The sequence below is a fragment of the Lissotriton vulgaris genome, chromosome 11 (genome assembly GCF_964263255.1).
Source record: "Lissotriton vulgaris chromosome 11, aLisVul1.2, whole genome shotgun sequence".
In the NCBI taxonomy this organism is placed as follows: Eukaryota; Metazoa; Chordata; class Amphibia; order Caudata; family Salamandridae; genus Lissotriton; species Lissotriton vulgaris.
The window spans coordinates 861,373,577-861,392,442 of NC_141699.1; the positions used below are offsets into that span (position 1 = coordinate 861,373,577).

General features: G+C 46.3%; 1 protein-coding gene across 1 annotated transcript in view; it reads left to right on the plus strand.

The window, feature by feature from the left end:
- The window catches only part of ING5 (inhibitor of growth family member 5), a 575,011-nt gene that overhangs the window by 346,123 nt on the left and 210,022 nt on the right, over positions 1-18,866 (plus strand). The window lies entirely within an intron of this gene.

Sequence of the window (18,866 nt, forward strand, 5' to 3'; positions counted from 1 at the left end):
GTGCGGTTGGTAGGCTTGAGCGCTGTGTCTTGCTTTGAGCGCTGCGATAACAACGCCACCACCGATACTGCTCAGTTCACACATCCGGGTCTCACCCTATTGAAATCAGCCTTGAACCATAGGGGAATTGGAGCGTGTGAGGATCACGAGCAGAGGGAGGGCAGCGCATTGGCCTACCTTCGAGATCCTTCTAGTGGAGCACGGTAGCTCGCTCCCTCACCGCCCTACTACCCCGCAGTATCCAACTCAAGCAGTAGAAAAATACACACCTAGCAAGAAATTACAGGAGAAATAATGAGGACCAGAAACTCTTCCTTATTACAGGCACAGACACAGGCAAAACCTCGCCCTCACAGATCGGCCCGAAGACGGAAGGCTAAACTCTTCTACCCCCCAGGAATGGGGGAGCTCCACCCCGTGCTTTTGGAGGGGGCCCTTGCGGATTCATCTGGAGTCACCGGAGCTACACCAACACTCCCAGGCTCATTTGTGGTCCCCCCAGCTTTGTCAGTGTCACCGAGTTCTGTACTACTGCAAATAGGGGAAGAGGGGAAGAGCCATTCCTCAGCTAATTTGAACTCCCGCCCTGGTGCCTTCACAGCCGCCACTGGGCTCTCAGGGAGCAGAGACATAAGATCTTTCTTGCTACCTTCGGCAACAGGCTCGGTTGCACCTCTCAGGCCTCTGAGCTGCTCATCAACCACCAAAGCTGCCGTACAGAGCCCGAGATCCACCGCGGGGCAGGCACCAGGGCCCCCCCTATCACCAACAACAATCACTCTCCAGGGCGCAGATTTCCACAAGCAAGTGTCAGCTGACAATGCAGTATTGAGGCTCGAGTATGACAGACCAACATCCCCATCCCAACAAACATTAAAAAACCTTCAACTCAATACGTCATCATATGAGCCTCTGGAGGTGAATGTTGGCAATGAACCCCGTTGCAGTGCATCAGCAAACAGAGAGCATATACTAGATGATCCTGGGAGCCGTATGGTCCTTGACGAAGGAGGAGCAATCATTGCACCACCAGCCGGGCAGTCCCAATCCTCGATTTTGTTGAGCTGGAGCCCGCCAAATCAAGATAAAACGTCTCAGCGTTCACCTCCGACACGTGGAAGGGAGGTCACCCCTCCAGTTTTTGTAGACCATCTAACACTGATAAATGAGACCCTCATTTCCATGACTGGAGCAGCAATGATGCATGCCGACAAGCTTGATGCCCAGATTAATATTTTACAAACAGTGGCAAACTTAATTTCAGGGGTTGATGCTAAACTGGATCACTTGAACTCCCTGATTCGTAGAGCTCAGGAGAGCTCATATCTCATGTCTGAGCCTTGCAGTTGCGGTCCAATTTTAAAAAACCTGGAAAAACGTCCGTATATTATGACTACCTTAATTGAAGATCTTAAAATAGACGCTAGCAGGAACAAGGACTCAAACACAAAGGCATCAGCGTCTGATCCTTCTATAAAAGAAAGCTTAAAAATCTCTTTACTAGATGGCACAGCAACAAATAATGAAAATCAATCTACTGGGGTCGGGCCCATACCAACGAATAACGTAAACACCAGAGATGCTGTTTCAACCACACACCAAAACTTTGAACGGCAGCAGGCTCCTACATCGCCCTGCTTAGACCCTCAAAAGAATCTATCGAGGAAAAATAAGAAAAAATTAAAAAAACTGAACAAGGCGATTAAAAATAAATCTATACGGGAATGGCTGCAGCCCGGCCGCCAGACGCAAGGTCACACAGAGCCAGCGGAAACGATTGAGCCAGAAGCTCCCCCCTTACTAAAAGAATGCTTGCTTCTAAAGCAGGAAGTCCCACATTTGCCCAACCCAATAACAAATCAAGGTTTGGCTGTCTCTTCGGTGGTGCATCGACCAGCCCCATTAATATTGACCACAAACCCAGTAAATGATCTACAAAATACAAACGCTATTGATGCGAACCACCTTCGCATCACTGATCATGGTCACGGTCATCCTTTAGCTGCTATTCCATTAATGCTGACGCAAGGTGTGCCTCAAGTGTCACAGGCAGTTTCGGATACTAAGGGCATTGAAAACACTTGGTTTAACAACGGGTTCCCCAGCTTCCCAAACACGACGGCCTCTGATCAAGTCATGGGGGGAATACGGCATATAGATGCCCCTTTATTGGGCCTCCCACAGCCAATAGAATCTGGCACCCAGGCCACGGACTCAGCTGGCAACTTAAATCACTCACAATTGCAGGATCGGGAAATATTGCTATACCCAGAATATGTCTCGCAGGGGAGGTGGGACATCCTCAATCGTAGCAACCTCCTGATCCTTTGTGCAAACATCCCAGGGCTGGAGGGAATAAAAACTGCAGACATCGAAACCATCTCCTTCCTACCGCCAGACGCCGAAGAGATAAATGAAACTACGGAGGTAACCTTCATGAGTTCGGCTATGGCTGAGGCTTTAAAAAACCAGCACAAGCTACTGGAAAGCTGGGGCATTAGGATAAAACCGAAGTGTTCACAAAAATATCCCTTGATCTTAAAAACACACTCTGCACACCCTTTGATGGGAAACATGGCCCAGTCAGCTGGAGAGCTTCCCCGCCTGTACGCGCCCCACAAGGATGCCCCAGATCTGGCGCCTACATTTCAGGGGCTCAAAGGGGTTACAAATTCTGGTCACCCCACCAGAACGCCAATTAAGATCACCAGGGACTTAATCCAGGGGACACGCAAATGCGCAACACTGGGTCCTGTGAATAAAGACTGGTCCTGGCTCTCGCTTGCTTTAAACTCCAAGACCTAATGGATCGTGCCTTAATGCCTGGGGTTATTTTCCACGACGCACGAAAAACTTAGACCTGAAACCCACAGAGAAGGAATGGTCCCCGGTGAATCTGAAAGTCATGTCTTGGAATGTTGCCGGCCTTAGGCGGTTGCTTCTTAAACAAAATGCGCTGTCATTCATGGAGGAAGCCGATATAATTTGTATACAACAGACTTGGCAAATCCACCCTCTCTCCCTGAGAGGATACGCTGAGTATGGAAAACCGGCAAAAAAGCTCAACATCTTCGGTAGACCCTCGGGAGGGATATGTGTTTACATTAAACATGCCTTAAATTTGGAATTTGCAGAAATCGCTAACCTACCGGACTTCCTCCAGGCAGGCATCCTGAAAGGTTGTTGTCTGGCAAACAGTAATTTCTGTATATTGTTAATAAATCTTTACCACAACCCGCATGGGCCTTCATCTAACTAGGCTATGTTGATACACCATATTGAGTGTTTATTGCTCCAATTCGCGGGCCTTGAATGTATCATTCTTGGTGACTTTAACATTCATAATATAGGGGTTTCAACCACACGCAGCCACCAGGCAGGGGCAACTGACGCCCTAAATGATCTACTAAAATCTTATAACCTGGCGACGGCCCACTCAGTCCTTACAAAGATCAGACCGGGGCAGACGGTCGGCCCCACATACAATAACCAAACCACGGTCGATTACATAATATTAAGCGGCAAACTCCAACACTTGATGTCAAAATTTTCTGTCCATCCGCGAGATGATAGCGATCATGCTGCATTAACTGTCATTCTGAACCTCATCGTGGAACAACGCCACAAGCTTGAATACATCGGAGTGGCCGATGGAGAAGAATTAATAAAGCTACCCAGAAGGATCAAATGGGAACAAACCACCATTAATAGATTTAATAGCTGGGTAAATCAGTGGACAGGCTGGCCGTGGAGTGGTCAGAAAAATGGCGCAATAGACAGCTGGAATGCCACATCAGAGTCCCTGGTGGTGATTCTTCGTGGGAATCAGACTAGTGTGTCGCATAGGCGTCCCTCCCCTAACTATGGTTTTAACATAGAAATCAAAGCTAGTGCCAAAATACTAAACAAGGCACGCAAACGGTTCCATAAAAGCGGTTCAATACAAAACAAGAATCAATTACAAGAAGCTAAAAAAAGTCATGCTAAAAAGGTATGGGCTGCAAAACGTGCCCATTGTGAAGCACAATGGTTAATCATATTTGATCTGCTGAGCCCGGGAAAATCACAGGAGTTTTGGAACTATATATGCAACATGGGACGAGGCCAAAATCACAGAGAAAATGCTCTTGAAGCTTCCATTTGGGTTGCCCATGTCAAAGCATTATACACTAACGATGGTCCCGTAAACATGCAAAATGTCACACCTATTGGAGACCACCTTGATCCTACCATCCAGATGACGCCCCCACCGGGAAAATCGTTGGTCTCCAAAATCTTAAAAAACATTCGACAAAACGCCGCACCGGGCCCTAATGGGCTTCCTGGGCATCTATTCAAGGCAAACATTGACTTTTGGACAAAAAACTTGACTCCTCTGTACTCTGAATGTTGGCTTCTGGGGGATGTCCCAGATTCGTGGAGAGGCTCGCTTTTGCAGCCTATTCATAAAAAAGGCCCAAAATCAGATCCCGCCAATTACCGCATGATTGCCTTGTTGGATATTGAGGGTAAAGCTTATGCTAGCGCCATCTTGAGGGACCTCGAAGACTGGTCAAGTGCAGCTGGCATTCTCCCATTCTGCCAAACCGGATTCAGACCTGGGTCAGCGACAGTTGATAACATCATCGCTCTCTCTTTCCTGGCGCATCGCGCACGGTCAGGCAAAAGTCTCCCCCTCTTCGCCTGCTTTATTGATTACTCGGCGGCGTTTGATGGGGTCGACCGGGCGATTCTGTGGCACAAGCTGGCCCAATGGAACATTAACCCGGGGCTGCTAAGAGCGATACAGTCCCTGTATCAAAAAACTTGGGTGCGCATCAAACTCTCAAGGGACCACGCTTCTGCTAAGATCAACACAGATAGAGGCCTAAAACAAGGGTGTGTGCTAGCCCCATTACTATTCAACCTATACACTGCGGACATGGAGAGGGCCTTGACTGGCGCTGCCCTAGCCACCCCAAAGATTGGCGGGCGAAAAATACACTTTATGCAATATGCTGATGACCTGGTCCTATTGGACCATACGAGAATGGGGCTGCAAAAGGTGTTGACGGCACTTGCCGTATACAACGACAAAAACAGGCTTGTAGCTAATCGAACAAAATCAAAGGTAATTATATTCGGGCATTACCCAAGGAAAAAATCTTTAAAATGGAGGCTAGGCAACCTTGTGCTGGAAACTACACAGCGTTACATCTATTTGGGCATCTGTTTTCAGGAATCAGGGCTCCCAAGTGCTCATCTTAAGTCAATCCAGGCCAAAGGTAAATCCATCACCTATGCCATCTGCAAGCTGCAACCCTCCTTATACAGTCCGTCTACCACGGCCATCAATAGAGTACTTAAAGCTAAGCTCATGCCGGCACTCAACTACGCCCTTCAGGCATTCCCGGGTAAACTGAGCCATGAATTAGAAAAAATTAATTGCAGGGCATACAAGAGACTTTTCCATCTCCCAAGCTGCACTAGAAACATCCTCGTTCGCTTGGAGTTCTCACTCAACCAGCAAAACCTGGAAGAACTGGCCGCCTTAAGCAAATATTACTTTCTAACAACGGCGGCTCAGGAGAACACACTGAAGGCAGTCCTGAAATGCATTTTCAGAGAGCCAGGGAATCCTTGGTCTGCCGCCCTCGAAGTGGCCAAGGCCCATCTCAATCTCGCCACGGACTCCTGGAACCCTGAATATGTTACATACTCTGCCATCAAAAACGTGATTAAAAAACAAGTGCGTGCACGGTCACGGGAATTGGACCTGGAATCCCTGAGGAGAAGAAAAGACCTGCATGAGACCCTGTGTTTCCCGCACATCCTGCATACTCCTAAACCGCATCTGACGCAGGCAGTGGGAAGCGCAGCCCTTCACAAAATCTTGGCTTACAGATTACATCCTTTGCCCCTTAAAGAATTGTACCCGTGTGGCAAGGCCAGCCCAGGTGCACATGAATGCAGGCTCTGCAGCTATAAACGGGAGTCATTGGCACATCTTCTCTTCTGTTGCCCAGCCCTGCGGTTGCCCAGTAGTCTCTATCTTAGGCCGCTACTTAGATTTTCTGGGTTACGCTCTGCAAAGGATGGGATCTTTCATCTTTATTCCCTGTCCACGGTAATGTATATGGCCACCTTTGGGAAATTTATCTTCCAAGCACGGGCAATGCTGATGTCTTCTACTGGTCGGACTAAAGAGTCTTTAGCCGGCTCATGAACCTTTCCCTTGGCATCTTGGCATTCTTGGAGTAACTATACAACTTGATTTGTTTGAAATTTTCTTGATTTTAACTTTCGTAATGTGATGACTTTTGTATTTTTGGTTTTATGTAATGGTTTTCAGTAACCAACAATAAATATCATTCAGTCGTTTTGTAAACACCATCTGCCCCACTTTTAAACTGTATGTTCTGCAGTTGCACAGATATCCATCCCTCGCACACACACTTTAAGGGCCGGGTTGTAGAGGCAATCCAGTGACCAGCAATGTCCTGCTTCACCGATCATAAATCCCATTGCAATCGATTTTCTAGCACTAGGGGTATCTCAACTGCCCCTTCCCTCTCAATCCTAACAAGCGCCTGGACAGGGTCTGATGCTAAAGAATGTCCCAAAGACTCTGCTTAGCCTGGAATTCCTCTCTGACCAATATTGTTCAATGTATGAGCAGTGCCAGGCCACATGGTTAAAATGCACTTGCTTCGCTGCACATCTTGGGCATGAGAGGTCTCTTCTCTTGCCTATGCGCCAGAGTCTAGTGGGATCATAATTAATGCAGTGAAAGTATTTGAATTGTAATACTCTCAGTTTAACCGATGAGACTATAGCTCAAGCTGCCATCTTTGCCTCAACCCACTCCTTGTTCTCCAGTGGACCAATATCAAACTACCATCTAACTCACTCTTAGTGTTGTGAGAGGGCCAGGGGAGTTCACAACTAAGAACTGAGAGATACCTCTAGTAAGATTTGTTTCCATGACAATTTTGGACTTAGTGAATTAAATTCTGGAAGGGTATGCAGGAGGGAGCAGGAAGGATAAAAGTTGTGCCTCTGTTTCAGGTAATGTAAGAGCGGCATGAAGATTGTATTCCGCCATCAGTTGTTCTAATGTCTTAAGTTGGTCCCTCTACATGTTGTCGTCTACTTCAGAAAAACCAATAAGATCACATTGCCCAAATCCTTTAAGTAAGGATACCCGTGGCAACCAGTTGCCTCACCATAAAGGGTTTTTCGTAAATCAGTCAATGTGTTTAAATGCCTTATGCCAACAGACCAGTGGAGTTTTAGTAAGGGCAGCCATCCCTCTTGGAACCGAGGAGCCATATAGGACTGCATCCACTTCTTAGGGTGCATTTATGTCTGTCTACAGTCTTTATGTTGTGTCTAAGGGGTCCCCGTGGATCCAGCCATTTATCACAATTAATTGTGAGGCCCAGTAATATAATAGGAGGTCTGGGACCGCATTCCCCTATCATATGGGGACCAGATACATTTAGTAAGTGCCATTCGGGATTGGGAGCCACCTCAAAGAAATTTTGAAAGCATAGTGTTAATGCCAGCAAAAGTATTGTCTGATCTTACATAGGGTAAATGCTGTAGGATATAAAGAAATCTGAGAAGCATTACCATCTTGAACAGGGCTCCGTGGCCCATAATCAAGAGGGAGAGTTTGTCACATACTACGAGGCCAGATTTAGTCTGGACCATAAATGGTGCAATGTTAAGGTTCCAGAATAACTGTGGGTCAGTGGTCATATGTATTCCCAAATACTTGAAGGAGACCCCTGGGTGTCTGAGTAGCGAACGTGCTGGCAACCCTGGTTTCCTTGGAGTGAGCGGAACATATATGATCTCTCATGGTTAACATGGAGATCAGAGACATCCCCATAGATTTGAAGTATTTCCAGTAGACTGGACAGCTAGCATTATTGCTTCTGAATGTAAGCCTTGGTCATCTGCATACAGAGTGTTCCGGTCTTCGTGACCTGACAGCTATCTGATCCCACAAAACCCGCTTCCTGTCAGATCCACTATGCAAGGGGTGAGAGGGGGAGGCCTTGTCATTGCCCCGTTCCATCAGAAATGGGTAGGAGACCACACTATTGACTCTGATGAGTGCCTCGGATGCCTGGTATAAAGTTCGGACACACCCCAGAAACTGTGGCCCAAAATTCATACATTCTAAGATCTGGAACATGAAAGGCAAATGGACACAATCAAAGACTTTTTTATAGTCTCCTAGGATTACTGCAGCAGTCCCATTAAAATTATCTGCCTCTTGAAGAATCATCTAAAGATGTCTTATGCAGTGTCGCGTTCCACACTGTGGCACAAAGCCATTCAGATCATTGTGAATTAGGGAACAGACCTCCTATGTGAGTCTTGTCACCAGGATATGGGTCACATTTTTGCTTTGTAGTTTGAGTGAGAAAGATCTGTATGAGAAACCATCATCAGGGTCCCTCCCTAGATTTAAAATGGTAGTGATCAAACAACCTCTAAGGTCTGGTGGCAGCTGGCCCGCATCAATGGCCTCCCTATACATTGATAATCAGTGAGGAGCAAACATGCATGAATATTTTTTAAACAATTCTGCAGGGTATCGATTTGCACCAGGGGCCTTGCCACTATTAGGTCCTGTGATTGCTACCTGTATTCCTGCTATCATCAGTGGAGTATCTATGGTCTGCCACTGATCACTGTCCAGGACACATATTACCAGTTTGTGCGCTATTGGGTTGCTAAAAAAAAGGAGGCGTCCGTGCAGCATACAGGGAAGCGTAAAGGTCCCCAAATGCTGCTGCTGTTGATGCGTGATCCGAGACTGTCATACCATGCTGAGAGCAGGGCCACGGGTTGCCAACCAGTAAAGCAATTTGCCTGATTTATCTACTCACTCATATACCCAATGTTGCGTGGCTAGCCATTTCAGTCTTTCCTCTCACATCCAGAGCTGTCTCAACCCATCTAGTGCAGACTTGAGCAACCTAGTGTTACCATCATCATGGGCTTAAGCCATCTTATGTTCTAGTTCTTGCACTCGGTGCTCAAAGTCAGCAGTAGTTCTATCTTTGTTCCTCTTTTCCTCAATTAGAGATTTAATGTGTCCACTGCCCACAGCTTTAAATGCCTCCCAGATGATAAGCACTGAGTCGATTGAACCTACATTGGTATCAAAATAATCTTAAGCACTCCCTAAGTTCATCTTACAAATTGTCAATTTTGCAACCACCATGTGTTAAAAAGCCATCCTGCTACTGCTGCTCGCTGACCTGCTCCATTAACCCCTTCCATGCTCATGACGAGCTCAGCTCGTCATGAGGCACGGTTGAGCTGTGCTGATGACGAGCTGAGCTCGTCATGAACAATGGGGATCACCAATAGTCAGCACAGGAGGGGAAAAGCCATAGCAGCCAAGAGGTTAATGAGTTCTACCATCGAGTGATCCGATATTCCCCAAGGGAGGATGTGGATTTCATTTACCTCCATATGTAAGGTCAAGAGGACCCCCAGATCTGTTGATGTTGCATATTTTAGACTGGCTGTTCCCTTTTAATTTATCATTTAGCCTGTTCAAATTCAAGAGAAAAAACAATAACGCCTATTTAAATGTGAATCAGGAAGTACAAGGTGTGGATCAGTGTATGGTGTCCTGCCGTGCTGTTGGCCTAAAGTTGGGTGAATAACCAAGAACCTAAAGAATAATACAAATCCCCCTCCAACTACTCCCCTACCTACGAAGTGTAGGTGGGGAGCAGTTGGAGGGGGTTTTGTATTATTCTTGTTCGAGGGCCACAGTTCCTGTGGTTCCCGGAGTGGGAGCTGAAGTATTTGTGTTCCTACAATGAGGCACCTTATCAGTATAACAAACAAAAACAAAGATTGGCAAACATAAAATGGAGGCTGGAGATATCATGAAATATGTCAGATCAGAAGCAGCCACCTCACTAATCTGCATAATATATAAAGTTGGCAGACAACACCTTTCAGCTCACCACCTCGCCCCATTGTCAGGTGTAAGAAAGTGCCCTCTTTTTGCATGGTTGCGCCCACTTTTTGCTGAGCTGCTGATGTACTTTGATTGAGTGTACCCTGGGCATCTGATAGTCAGGTAGCCAGTGCCTATGTTCTTTCCTTAAAACTGCATTGAAAACAAAACCCAATTGGCACTCTCTGGCCACAGGTCAGCCCTTGGTAAAAGGGCACTGTGACCAGAGAAGGCCTCTAGGGACTGCCACACTTATTGTGCCACCATTAGAGGCCCTGTACCTTTACACACACACACACACACACACACTGCCTTTGTAGGCTGCATGTTTTGGTGCAGAACAAAGTGAAGAGTCGACATGGCACACATCCTTGTGTGCCATGCTACAACCCACTGCCCTGGCATAGATCAGCCACCCCTCTAGCTGGGTGCACTATACCAGTGGTAAGTCTAAGCCTATTCTTAGACATTATAAGTGCAGTAATTCCATTAAAAGTATATGGTGCTGGGAGTTTGTCATTACGAACTTCACAGTACCATAATGGCTACACTGAAAACTGAGAAGTTTGATATCAAACTTCTCAGCACATTAAACCCACACTGATGCCAGTGTGGGATTTAATGAAAAATGCACACAGAGGGCATCTTAGAGATGCCCCCTGAAAACGAACCCACCACTAGTGTCCAGGCTGAGAGGCTGCTATCAGCTGCCACCACCAGACATGTTTCAGGACCCTGGGTCGAGAGCCTACTGCTCTCTGATCCCTGAAACAATGCACATCCTGGGACGAGGTGCCTAGCCTAGCCTCCTCCCCCAGGATGGGCAGGGTTCACGAAGGGGAAGCTTCAAAGGCTTGCTGCCTTTGTGAGCTTGCCCAGGCCACCTGCTGCTTTCAGCAACTGGTTGCCACTGGTTCTGACCCCCACTATGGGCGGGAGAAGCGGTGGGAAAACCAAGTAAGAAAGAGAGAGATGTGCCAACCTTTGTCAACCCCATCCCTCAGGTGGGGGAGGCGAGGTGAAGCACCTCGAAGCTAAATCCTGGGCACACATAAAGTAGTTAGACAGTATGTACGTTATTACAAACACTCAAAACATAGTAGGAACAAATTCAAAAAGAATCTTCTGATGAATCCGATTTGTTCAGTCTTTAATATGCTCTTTCATAGAGCCAACAAAAATGGGAAAAAACAGCCGACACGTGTTTCGTTGCGTTTGGAAAGTAAATCTGCGACTTCCTCAGGGCTGAATTAGGTGGATAATGGTTTTGGTCGTCGCTCAGCCGGTGATAATTCCAACCCGGCTGGGCTAAACTCTTGGGTGGAGTAGGCTCACTCTAGGGATATCACTAAGCTGGTTGACAGATAAGCTACCGGCACGTTTGTGTGAGATTCTGTAGTTATGCACAATCATTAAGTGCAACCGGTGTATCTGTTACGCTTTACGTAGTGGGAGCCGTGAGGTGAAAATCTGTATATTGAGGAGACCTACTAGGAGATTGTACTTGTGAGGGACTTTCCCACACAATAAACTGAGGGGTTATAGGGCTTATCCCCTCACCTGGCTGCACCATACTCACACGTTTCCAACACACACACACTTGCGTTATCTAGCAGAGTACCTATTTCTCCCTGGACTGTAAAAACCTTCCATTTGAGACTGTCTCCACCTCGAACCTGCAGAAGCTAAACTCCGGTGTGTCCTGCAGCCAGCAACTTCAAGAACCCAGAGGACCTGCCCTATCTTTCAAAGAAAAGACTTTGTCTCCCGTGAACACTGGATTTCACCCACAAACTCTGTCTCCGTCCAAATCTACGAGTCTCCACCACTCTGTACCCGTCACCCACAGCCCAAGTTCGAGTGGCCCAACACCACAAAGTGGTCTCCCAGGCGGATTCTTACCCGAGATCCGGTGATCACTGATATGCCTCGAATCCCCCAGCGAAGCCTGCATCCTCTTTCTGGAGGATCCCCCCCCCCGCCCCCAACGCGACCTAAGTTGGTAAGGGAAACCTGATGCCTAAAGACACCTCTGCACCCGAAGCCCCATAGCCTTGGGCAGCCCAACCAAAGGTGTCCCAGCCTCCACAGGCATCCCAACTTACCTCTCTAACCGGTGGCCACCTCCAGAAGATCTTCGTCCCCAAGCCTGCAGACTTTGTTGAAACCAGAGAATCCCAATTGATATTAACAGGGCACCCGATGCCAAACCAGCACCCTGCACCCAGCCACCCCTGCGCTTTTTGTGCGAAAAATGATCCTCTTTGCCCTGAGCCAAACACCAGGAGTTTTGCTCCCACATCCAAGTGGCCAGCTCATAATTAACCATCAACCGGAGGCCCTTATCCCCATTGGATAACATTGGACCTCAGCACCTCTGCAACCTGCCGCCCTAGTCCAGCTGAGGGTGTAACAAGAGTGCATCCTTGTCCCTGGGGTAACTCTTGTTCTTACCCCAGAAACGTAACCTTAAAGACTGAGTACTTACCTGGTAACCATTAACTTAATTTCTCTCCATAGGAACCTATTGACTGTTTTTCCCTGAAAAAATATCTAAGTGTGGAGTTGATTTGTATGGAAAACCTGAAAAATCACAATTGTGTAAAACTGATTTTACTTACCTTTTTTTCCTCTAGGAAACATCACAGTGTGATATCTAGGCATATCACACTGAGTAGAAAAAGTAACTTAAAAAGTATTCCAAAAAGTAACTAAAAAGTAATTTGTACAGTAATTTCAATACTTTGACTTACTGGTATTTCAAACAACTGCATTTGAACTTGAATTCACTTGTGAACACTGCATAATATTTTGCAAAGTATTTATTTTGCTTACCAGTGCCATGATTGGCTTGGTTCTAGAAATAAAATAACAATATTTTTATACAATCAAAATTGGTCTGAGTTCAGTCTTTGAGTGTTTGACATCATTTTTTGTTGTTGTTGTTGTAAATTTGTTTTTATTGATTTTTAGAGAACGTGATCATTATCAGTCAGCATATCTTGCTGCAACATGCAGCGTCAGTGGTTATTATTCGTCACATAACATTGGCAATAATTGTATCACAGCTGTTGATTCAGTAAGTGCATTCATCTGATGACTTACACGTGTTATGTTTGTGCAATAATACAGTACATATCTAATACAGCTGGACTTCTTGCATATTCTAGGCCTGGTGTATAACTTTGCAGGCCAGTTCAACTGAGCCAGGTGTGTTGAGCTGCACATGTAATAATAACCGTGGGTATAGGGCGCAAAACTTGGGTTTGGGTTTGAGTGCTCCGGCTCACTTCCTTGTGTGTGTTCTCATGTGTGTTCCGCCTAATGCATCTATACCGGTAGCCTTGGTCTTGAATTGCCTGCATGTGCTCACGCTGGGTAAGCAACACGTGGCCGTTTGCGACTGGCCAGCATGCATTTTACCCTGGCCCACGCAAGAGAAGAGTGCCTCCAGGATTGTATGTGTGGGGGTCAGGCGCCTTCCACCTCTTTGTGATTAGTCTTTTGGCCGTGACTAGGCCCAGATCTAAGAACCCGGAGGTGACTTTGGTATTACGTGTCCTGCGGAAGATGTGCAGCAAATATGTCCACCAATCAAAGGGTATCTCTCTCTCTCTCTGTGCAGGCATGGAACGTGTGCGCCACTCCTCTCCAATATATACTAAGGATGGTACAACCCCAGAGCATGTGTACTAGGTCTGTGTCCAAGACCGCACATTTAGGGCAGGCGAAGTCTGCTCGGCAAAAGTACCTGTTTATGGTAGCTGGCGTTAAGTACGCTCTTTGAGTGATGAAATATTGTATTTGCCTAAATCTCATGTTGCTGGGGATACGAACTGGGCTAGCTAGTACCTGTTCCCATTCTTTGTCTTAAAATTGATGCCCAAGTCGTGTTCCCACTTGTGTCTGAGGGGATTTAAATCGACAACAGCGAGGCTGTGAACCACCGCGTCAAGTGTCTGCCTCGTCCCATGAAATATAAATACTGTATAGTGAGGTGCGTCTGTGGTTCAGTGGCAAGGTCCCCCCATTTCTCTGAGAGTGTGGCTGCCAGCGAAGGGTGTAGGAGGAATTGCCCTGCGGGAAGCCCCTCGGCTCTGTCAGCGTCGTGTTGGGGATAAGCGAGCCTTCATGATAGAGATCACCTAGGGACTGCATCCCAGAGTCATGCTAGTGCTGTAGCATGGCGGACGTACATACTGTCTGACCTCTGGGGGAGCCTTCCCAGGGGAGCGCACGGGCATAGGGTGCTGTGTTCTGAGTTATGTAGAGGCTCCTGCCATAGCACCTGTATGCCACATTCAACAGCAGGCGTTCTGGAGGACCTGTTCGCACGCCAGGGTGGAAGCACGCAAGGATCTGGGGCAATGTATACGATGGACGTGTAGACGCTGTATCGTTGAGCCAACCATCTGGCGATCCACTGGAGCTGGGCCGCCAGGTAGTAGTGTTCAAAGCAGGGAGCTGCCAGCCCCCCCCTGATCCGTGGGTAAGTATAGCTTCTTGATCGCCACCCTATGACGGGTGGGGCTCCAAATGAAATCCCTGATCGTCCGTTCTAGCAGAGTGAAGAAGGATGCAGAACATAATTAGGCAGGTTAGCAAAATAATACAGAAGCCTCGGTAGGGCCGCCACTCTGCCCATGACTGCCAGGGGGAGCTTGCTCCAGAACTGCATCTGGGATCGAATGGCTGTTAGTGCTCTGCACAGGAGCTGTTGGCAGGGTATGCTAAGGACCATCCTTCTGAGAATGGTAAAGCCCTCTCAGAGGAAGAAGTGGAGGGAGGAGATGAGGATAACTACCAACCTCCCCCACTTCATAGGGAGAGAAGGGCCGCAGTAGCACCGACTCTAAAAATAAACCCCTCAGCACCTAGAGCCCATACAGGTGGATCAGGTGCTGCTGTGGACATTGAGGACATCCTCAATGAGGAGGACAACCTTTTAGCAAGGTTGACCAAAAGATTGGATCTATAGACCAGACTCCTGGCTCTAGAGAAAGAGACAGCAGAGATGGGCTTAGCTCCCATCAATGGTGGCAGCAATTTACTAAAAAAAGATAAAGAGCACTCTTATGATCCTAAAATCCCCAAAGGGATTGTCCCTAAATATGAAGAGAGTGATGATATCACAAAATGGTTCACAGCCTTTGAGAGGGCCTGTGAAATAAGAAAAGTGAAGAAGTTACAATGGGGGGCACTCCTTTGGGAACTGTTCTCTGGTAACTGCAGGGACAGACTCCAGGCCCTTACAGGGGCAGATGCCGGGTCTTATGACCTTGTGAAGAGAATTCTGATTGAGGGCTTTGGACTCACAACTGAGGAATGCAGAATTAGCATCAGGGGGCTCACAAAACCCCAAAACAATCCTGCATTGACTTTGTTGACTACTCAATTAAGACACTAGATGGTTGGTTAACTAGAAATAATGTGCATGATTTCAATGGACTTTACAATTTGTATATGAAAGAACATATTTTAAGTAATTGCACTAATGAAAAGTTACATCAGCATTTGGTAGACCTAGGTCTAATTTCTCCCCAAGAATTGGGAAAGAAGGCAGAACACTGGGCCATTACAAGGATGACAAAAACAACCACTGGGGGTGACCAAAAGAAAGGGGTTACAAAACCTCCCCAGCAGGGCTGGACTGGGAACCGAAACCGGCCCTGACAAACTGCTCGCCCGGCCCCCCTGAGGGGGTGCTACCGAGCTGTTTGCAAGGGCCGGTTTCGGCTGATTTTGTTACCGGGGGCCGATATTGCAGCCCCCAGTAACAAAAACAGCCCCTCTGGGGCCTAAAACCAGCCCCCACCCTTGCGGCCCACCGGGGAAATGCCTGGTGCCCGCTATGGCCAGCCCGGCCCTGCTCCCTAGGGGAAAAGTGGTGAGAATCCCCAAGATAAAAAGCCTGAAGCTTCAAAAGGGCCTCAAAAACCTGCACAGGGGGGTGGGAACCAAAACTCTTTCCAGTCCAATAATAGGTACAGGGTAAAGAACTGTGATCCCTTAAAGGCCTGTTGTAACTACTGTAAGAAGTTGGTACACTTAACTGGAGATGCTACTTGTCCTAACAAGAAGCCCCCTAGTCCTCCTACAGCTACTACTGGTGTAGCCAGTCTCTCCAGATGGGCTCAGTAGTGTGCCCAGAGCAAATCAGGGTGCACACTGAAGCAGTTCTAGTCACAAGGGGGGGGATTGAGTTTGCCACTTTAGCTGTGTGACCACTCAACTAAAAGAAGTATTTGCAATACCCTTGGATCAATGGGACTAGAGTAGAAGCCCTGAGGGATACAGGTGCCAGTGTCTCTATGGTGAGAGATACACTGGTTCCCCCCTAGCAACACCGGATTCGGAAAACTTACCCAGTCACCAATGCCGGCAGTGTTACTACTAACCATGCAATGGCTATGGTGACAGACTGGGGGGGGTGTTACTGGCCTGAAACAGGTAGTGGTCTCTCCAAAGCTTCCAGCTGCATGTCTGCTTGGTAATTACCTAGAAACCTCAGCATGGGCTTAGGTAGAACTAAAAACCCATGTAGCAAAGCTGGACATCTCTGTGTATGTCAAGACTAGAGCACAGAGCCGAAAGAAGTGTGAAAAGTAGTGTTAGAGCCTGAAAGTATGGCCCATCCTTCTAAGAGGAAAGGTACAGACACTGGGAAACCACCTTCTGTACAGCAAAAGGATCAGGGCCCCTCTCCTCAGGGAGAGGACTTGAATATCCAAGAGGGAACTGAGCCCATGGAGTTTGACCCTTACCAGGTTGAACTCTTAGGCCCAGGGGGACCCTCTAGGGAAGAGCTCTGCCTTGGACAGCAGGACTGTCCAACTCTTGAAAGCCTGAGGTAGCAAGCTGCTACCAAGGGAAAGGGAAATGGCAGTGGTAGCCACAGAGTCTATTGGGAGGAGGAGCTATTGTACACTGAGGCCAGCGACCCCAACCTTCAATCTCTTGTCTGCCCTTACTTCCCCTCTAGTATTCTCCGCTCCTCCACGTTAGAGAAGTTCGTCATTCCTAAAATCACGCTTTCTCGGATGGGCGGAAGATCTTTCTCCTACTTAGGTCCCTCCTTTTGGAATTCTTTGCCTTTTTCACTACGAAACGAGATAGATTACATCAAATTTCGCAAAGCTTTAAAAACATGGCTATTTAACATCTAGATACTCCCTTTTACTTGTTCCTCTCTACGCAAATCCGCAAACTGCGCAGAGAAACCCTTTTTGGGTAGCTGCAGCGCATTATAAGTGCAAATAATAATAATAACCCTGGAGCCAGTTGGAGAGTGGTAGTGCCTCAAAAGTACAGGGAGTTCCTACTTAATTTAGCTCATATCCTCCTAGCTGGACATCTGGGCCAAACCAAAACCTGGGAAAGGCTAATCGGCCACTTTTACTGGCCCCTGACGTCTCAGAAAATAAAGGAGTTTGTCAGCTCCTGTGTCACTGTCAAGCCAATGGCAAAACAGGTGGGCACCCAAAGGCCCCCTTGATTAAGGAGAGCTGATAATCATCTCCTCATTTTGTACGGTGTGTGAAGCATTCAAGCAACTGAATCTCTGAAAATACAGTGCTGTGGAAGAGAATGTTACCTACCTGTTCTCTGTTCCCCAGCATCTGAACTTTCTGTGACCCATATGCACCTCTCTCTATGCCCTGCAATGCTTTCCTAATTTGATGCTATCTTAATTTAATCCTTTGACGTGGGTTTTAGAAATATGATATGTGGTGGCCTCTTAGGAGAGTCGAGTTTAGCACACATTCACTTTATTGTCTACCAGACCACTAGAATTGCAGTTAAAATGTATGCATTTTAATAGTGCTGTTAAAATAAATGTATGACGTTACAACGCATACATTCACAACGCATACCATCACAACGCAACATCCGTTACAACACATACCATTACAAAGTAAGTATAGGTAAGTATTTAATTTGTATTAATATTAATTTATTTTTAATATTTTTAATTTTTTTTTAATTAATGTAAATTAATTATTAATTTTATTTAATATAATTTTATTTTCTATTCTAACTCCTGGGGGTGTAATATTAGGGTAAGTATTGGATAGTGTAGGGGTTTAAATTACTATTCTAACTCCATGGGATTATACTAGTAGGGTAAATGTTGGATAGTGTAGGGGTTAAAATTACTATTCTTACTCCAGGGGGGTGTAATAGTAGGGTAAGTGTTGAATAGTGTAGGGGTTAAAATTACTAAATTAAATCAATTTATATTAAATTAATTTTTTTAAATTATAAGTAATTAAAATAATTAATGTAATTAATTAAAATTAAATTAATATTAATTAAAATACTTACCCATACTTACGTTGTAATGGCATTCGTTGTAATAGCATCTGGGATTTAATGGCATGCGTTGTAATAGCATGCGTTGTAATGGATGTTGCGTTGTAAAAGTTTTGTTGTAATGGTAGTGCGTTGTTAAAGTTGCGTTGTGATGGCTGTTTCCCGTTAACATTGTTCCAGTGCTTTCTAGAATGACTACGGGTAATATTTCAAGCGATTAAATATATGAAACGTTGTCACTGGTAGATCCGAATCTAAGTGGATAGCCTTTGCATAACTTGGGTATTTAGAGGCGTACATGTTTGATAAACCATTTTGTGAGTTCAAAAAGACAACTTTTGGTCCTACATTGTGCCACCATCGAGGGTAAAGCTTTCTCAAAGCAAGTTATCTCGAATTTTGGAATATTCATTTTGCTGATAGTTGTAGGTCGGCTTGAAAACACAAACGAGCAATATTTGAGTGTTATTGTCTGAATCGCAGTGCTGTGACTGTTGTTCAAATAGGGTTCTCTCTATAAACCCTTCAGATTAAGGCCTGCTCCTTGTACCTGAATGACATATTGTATACATCTGAG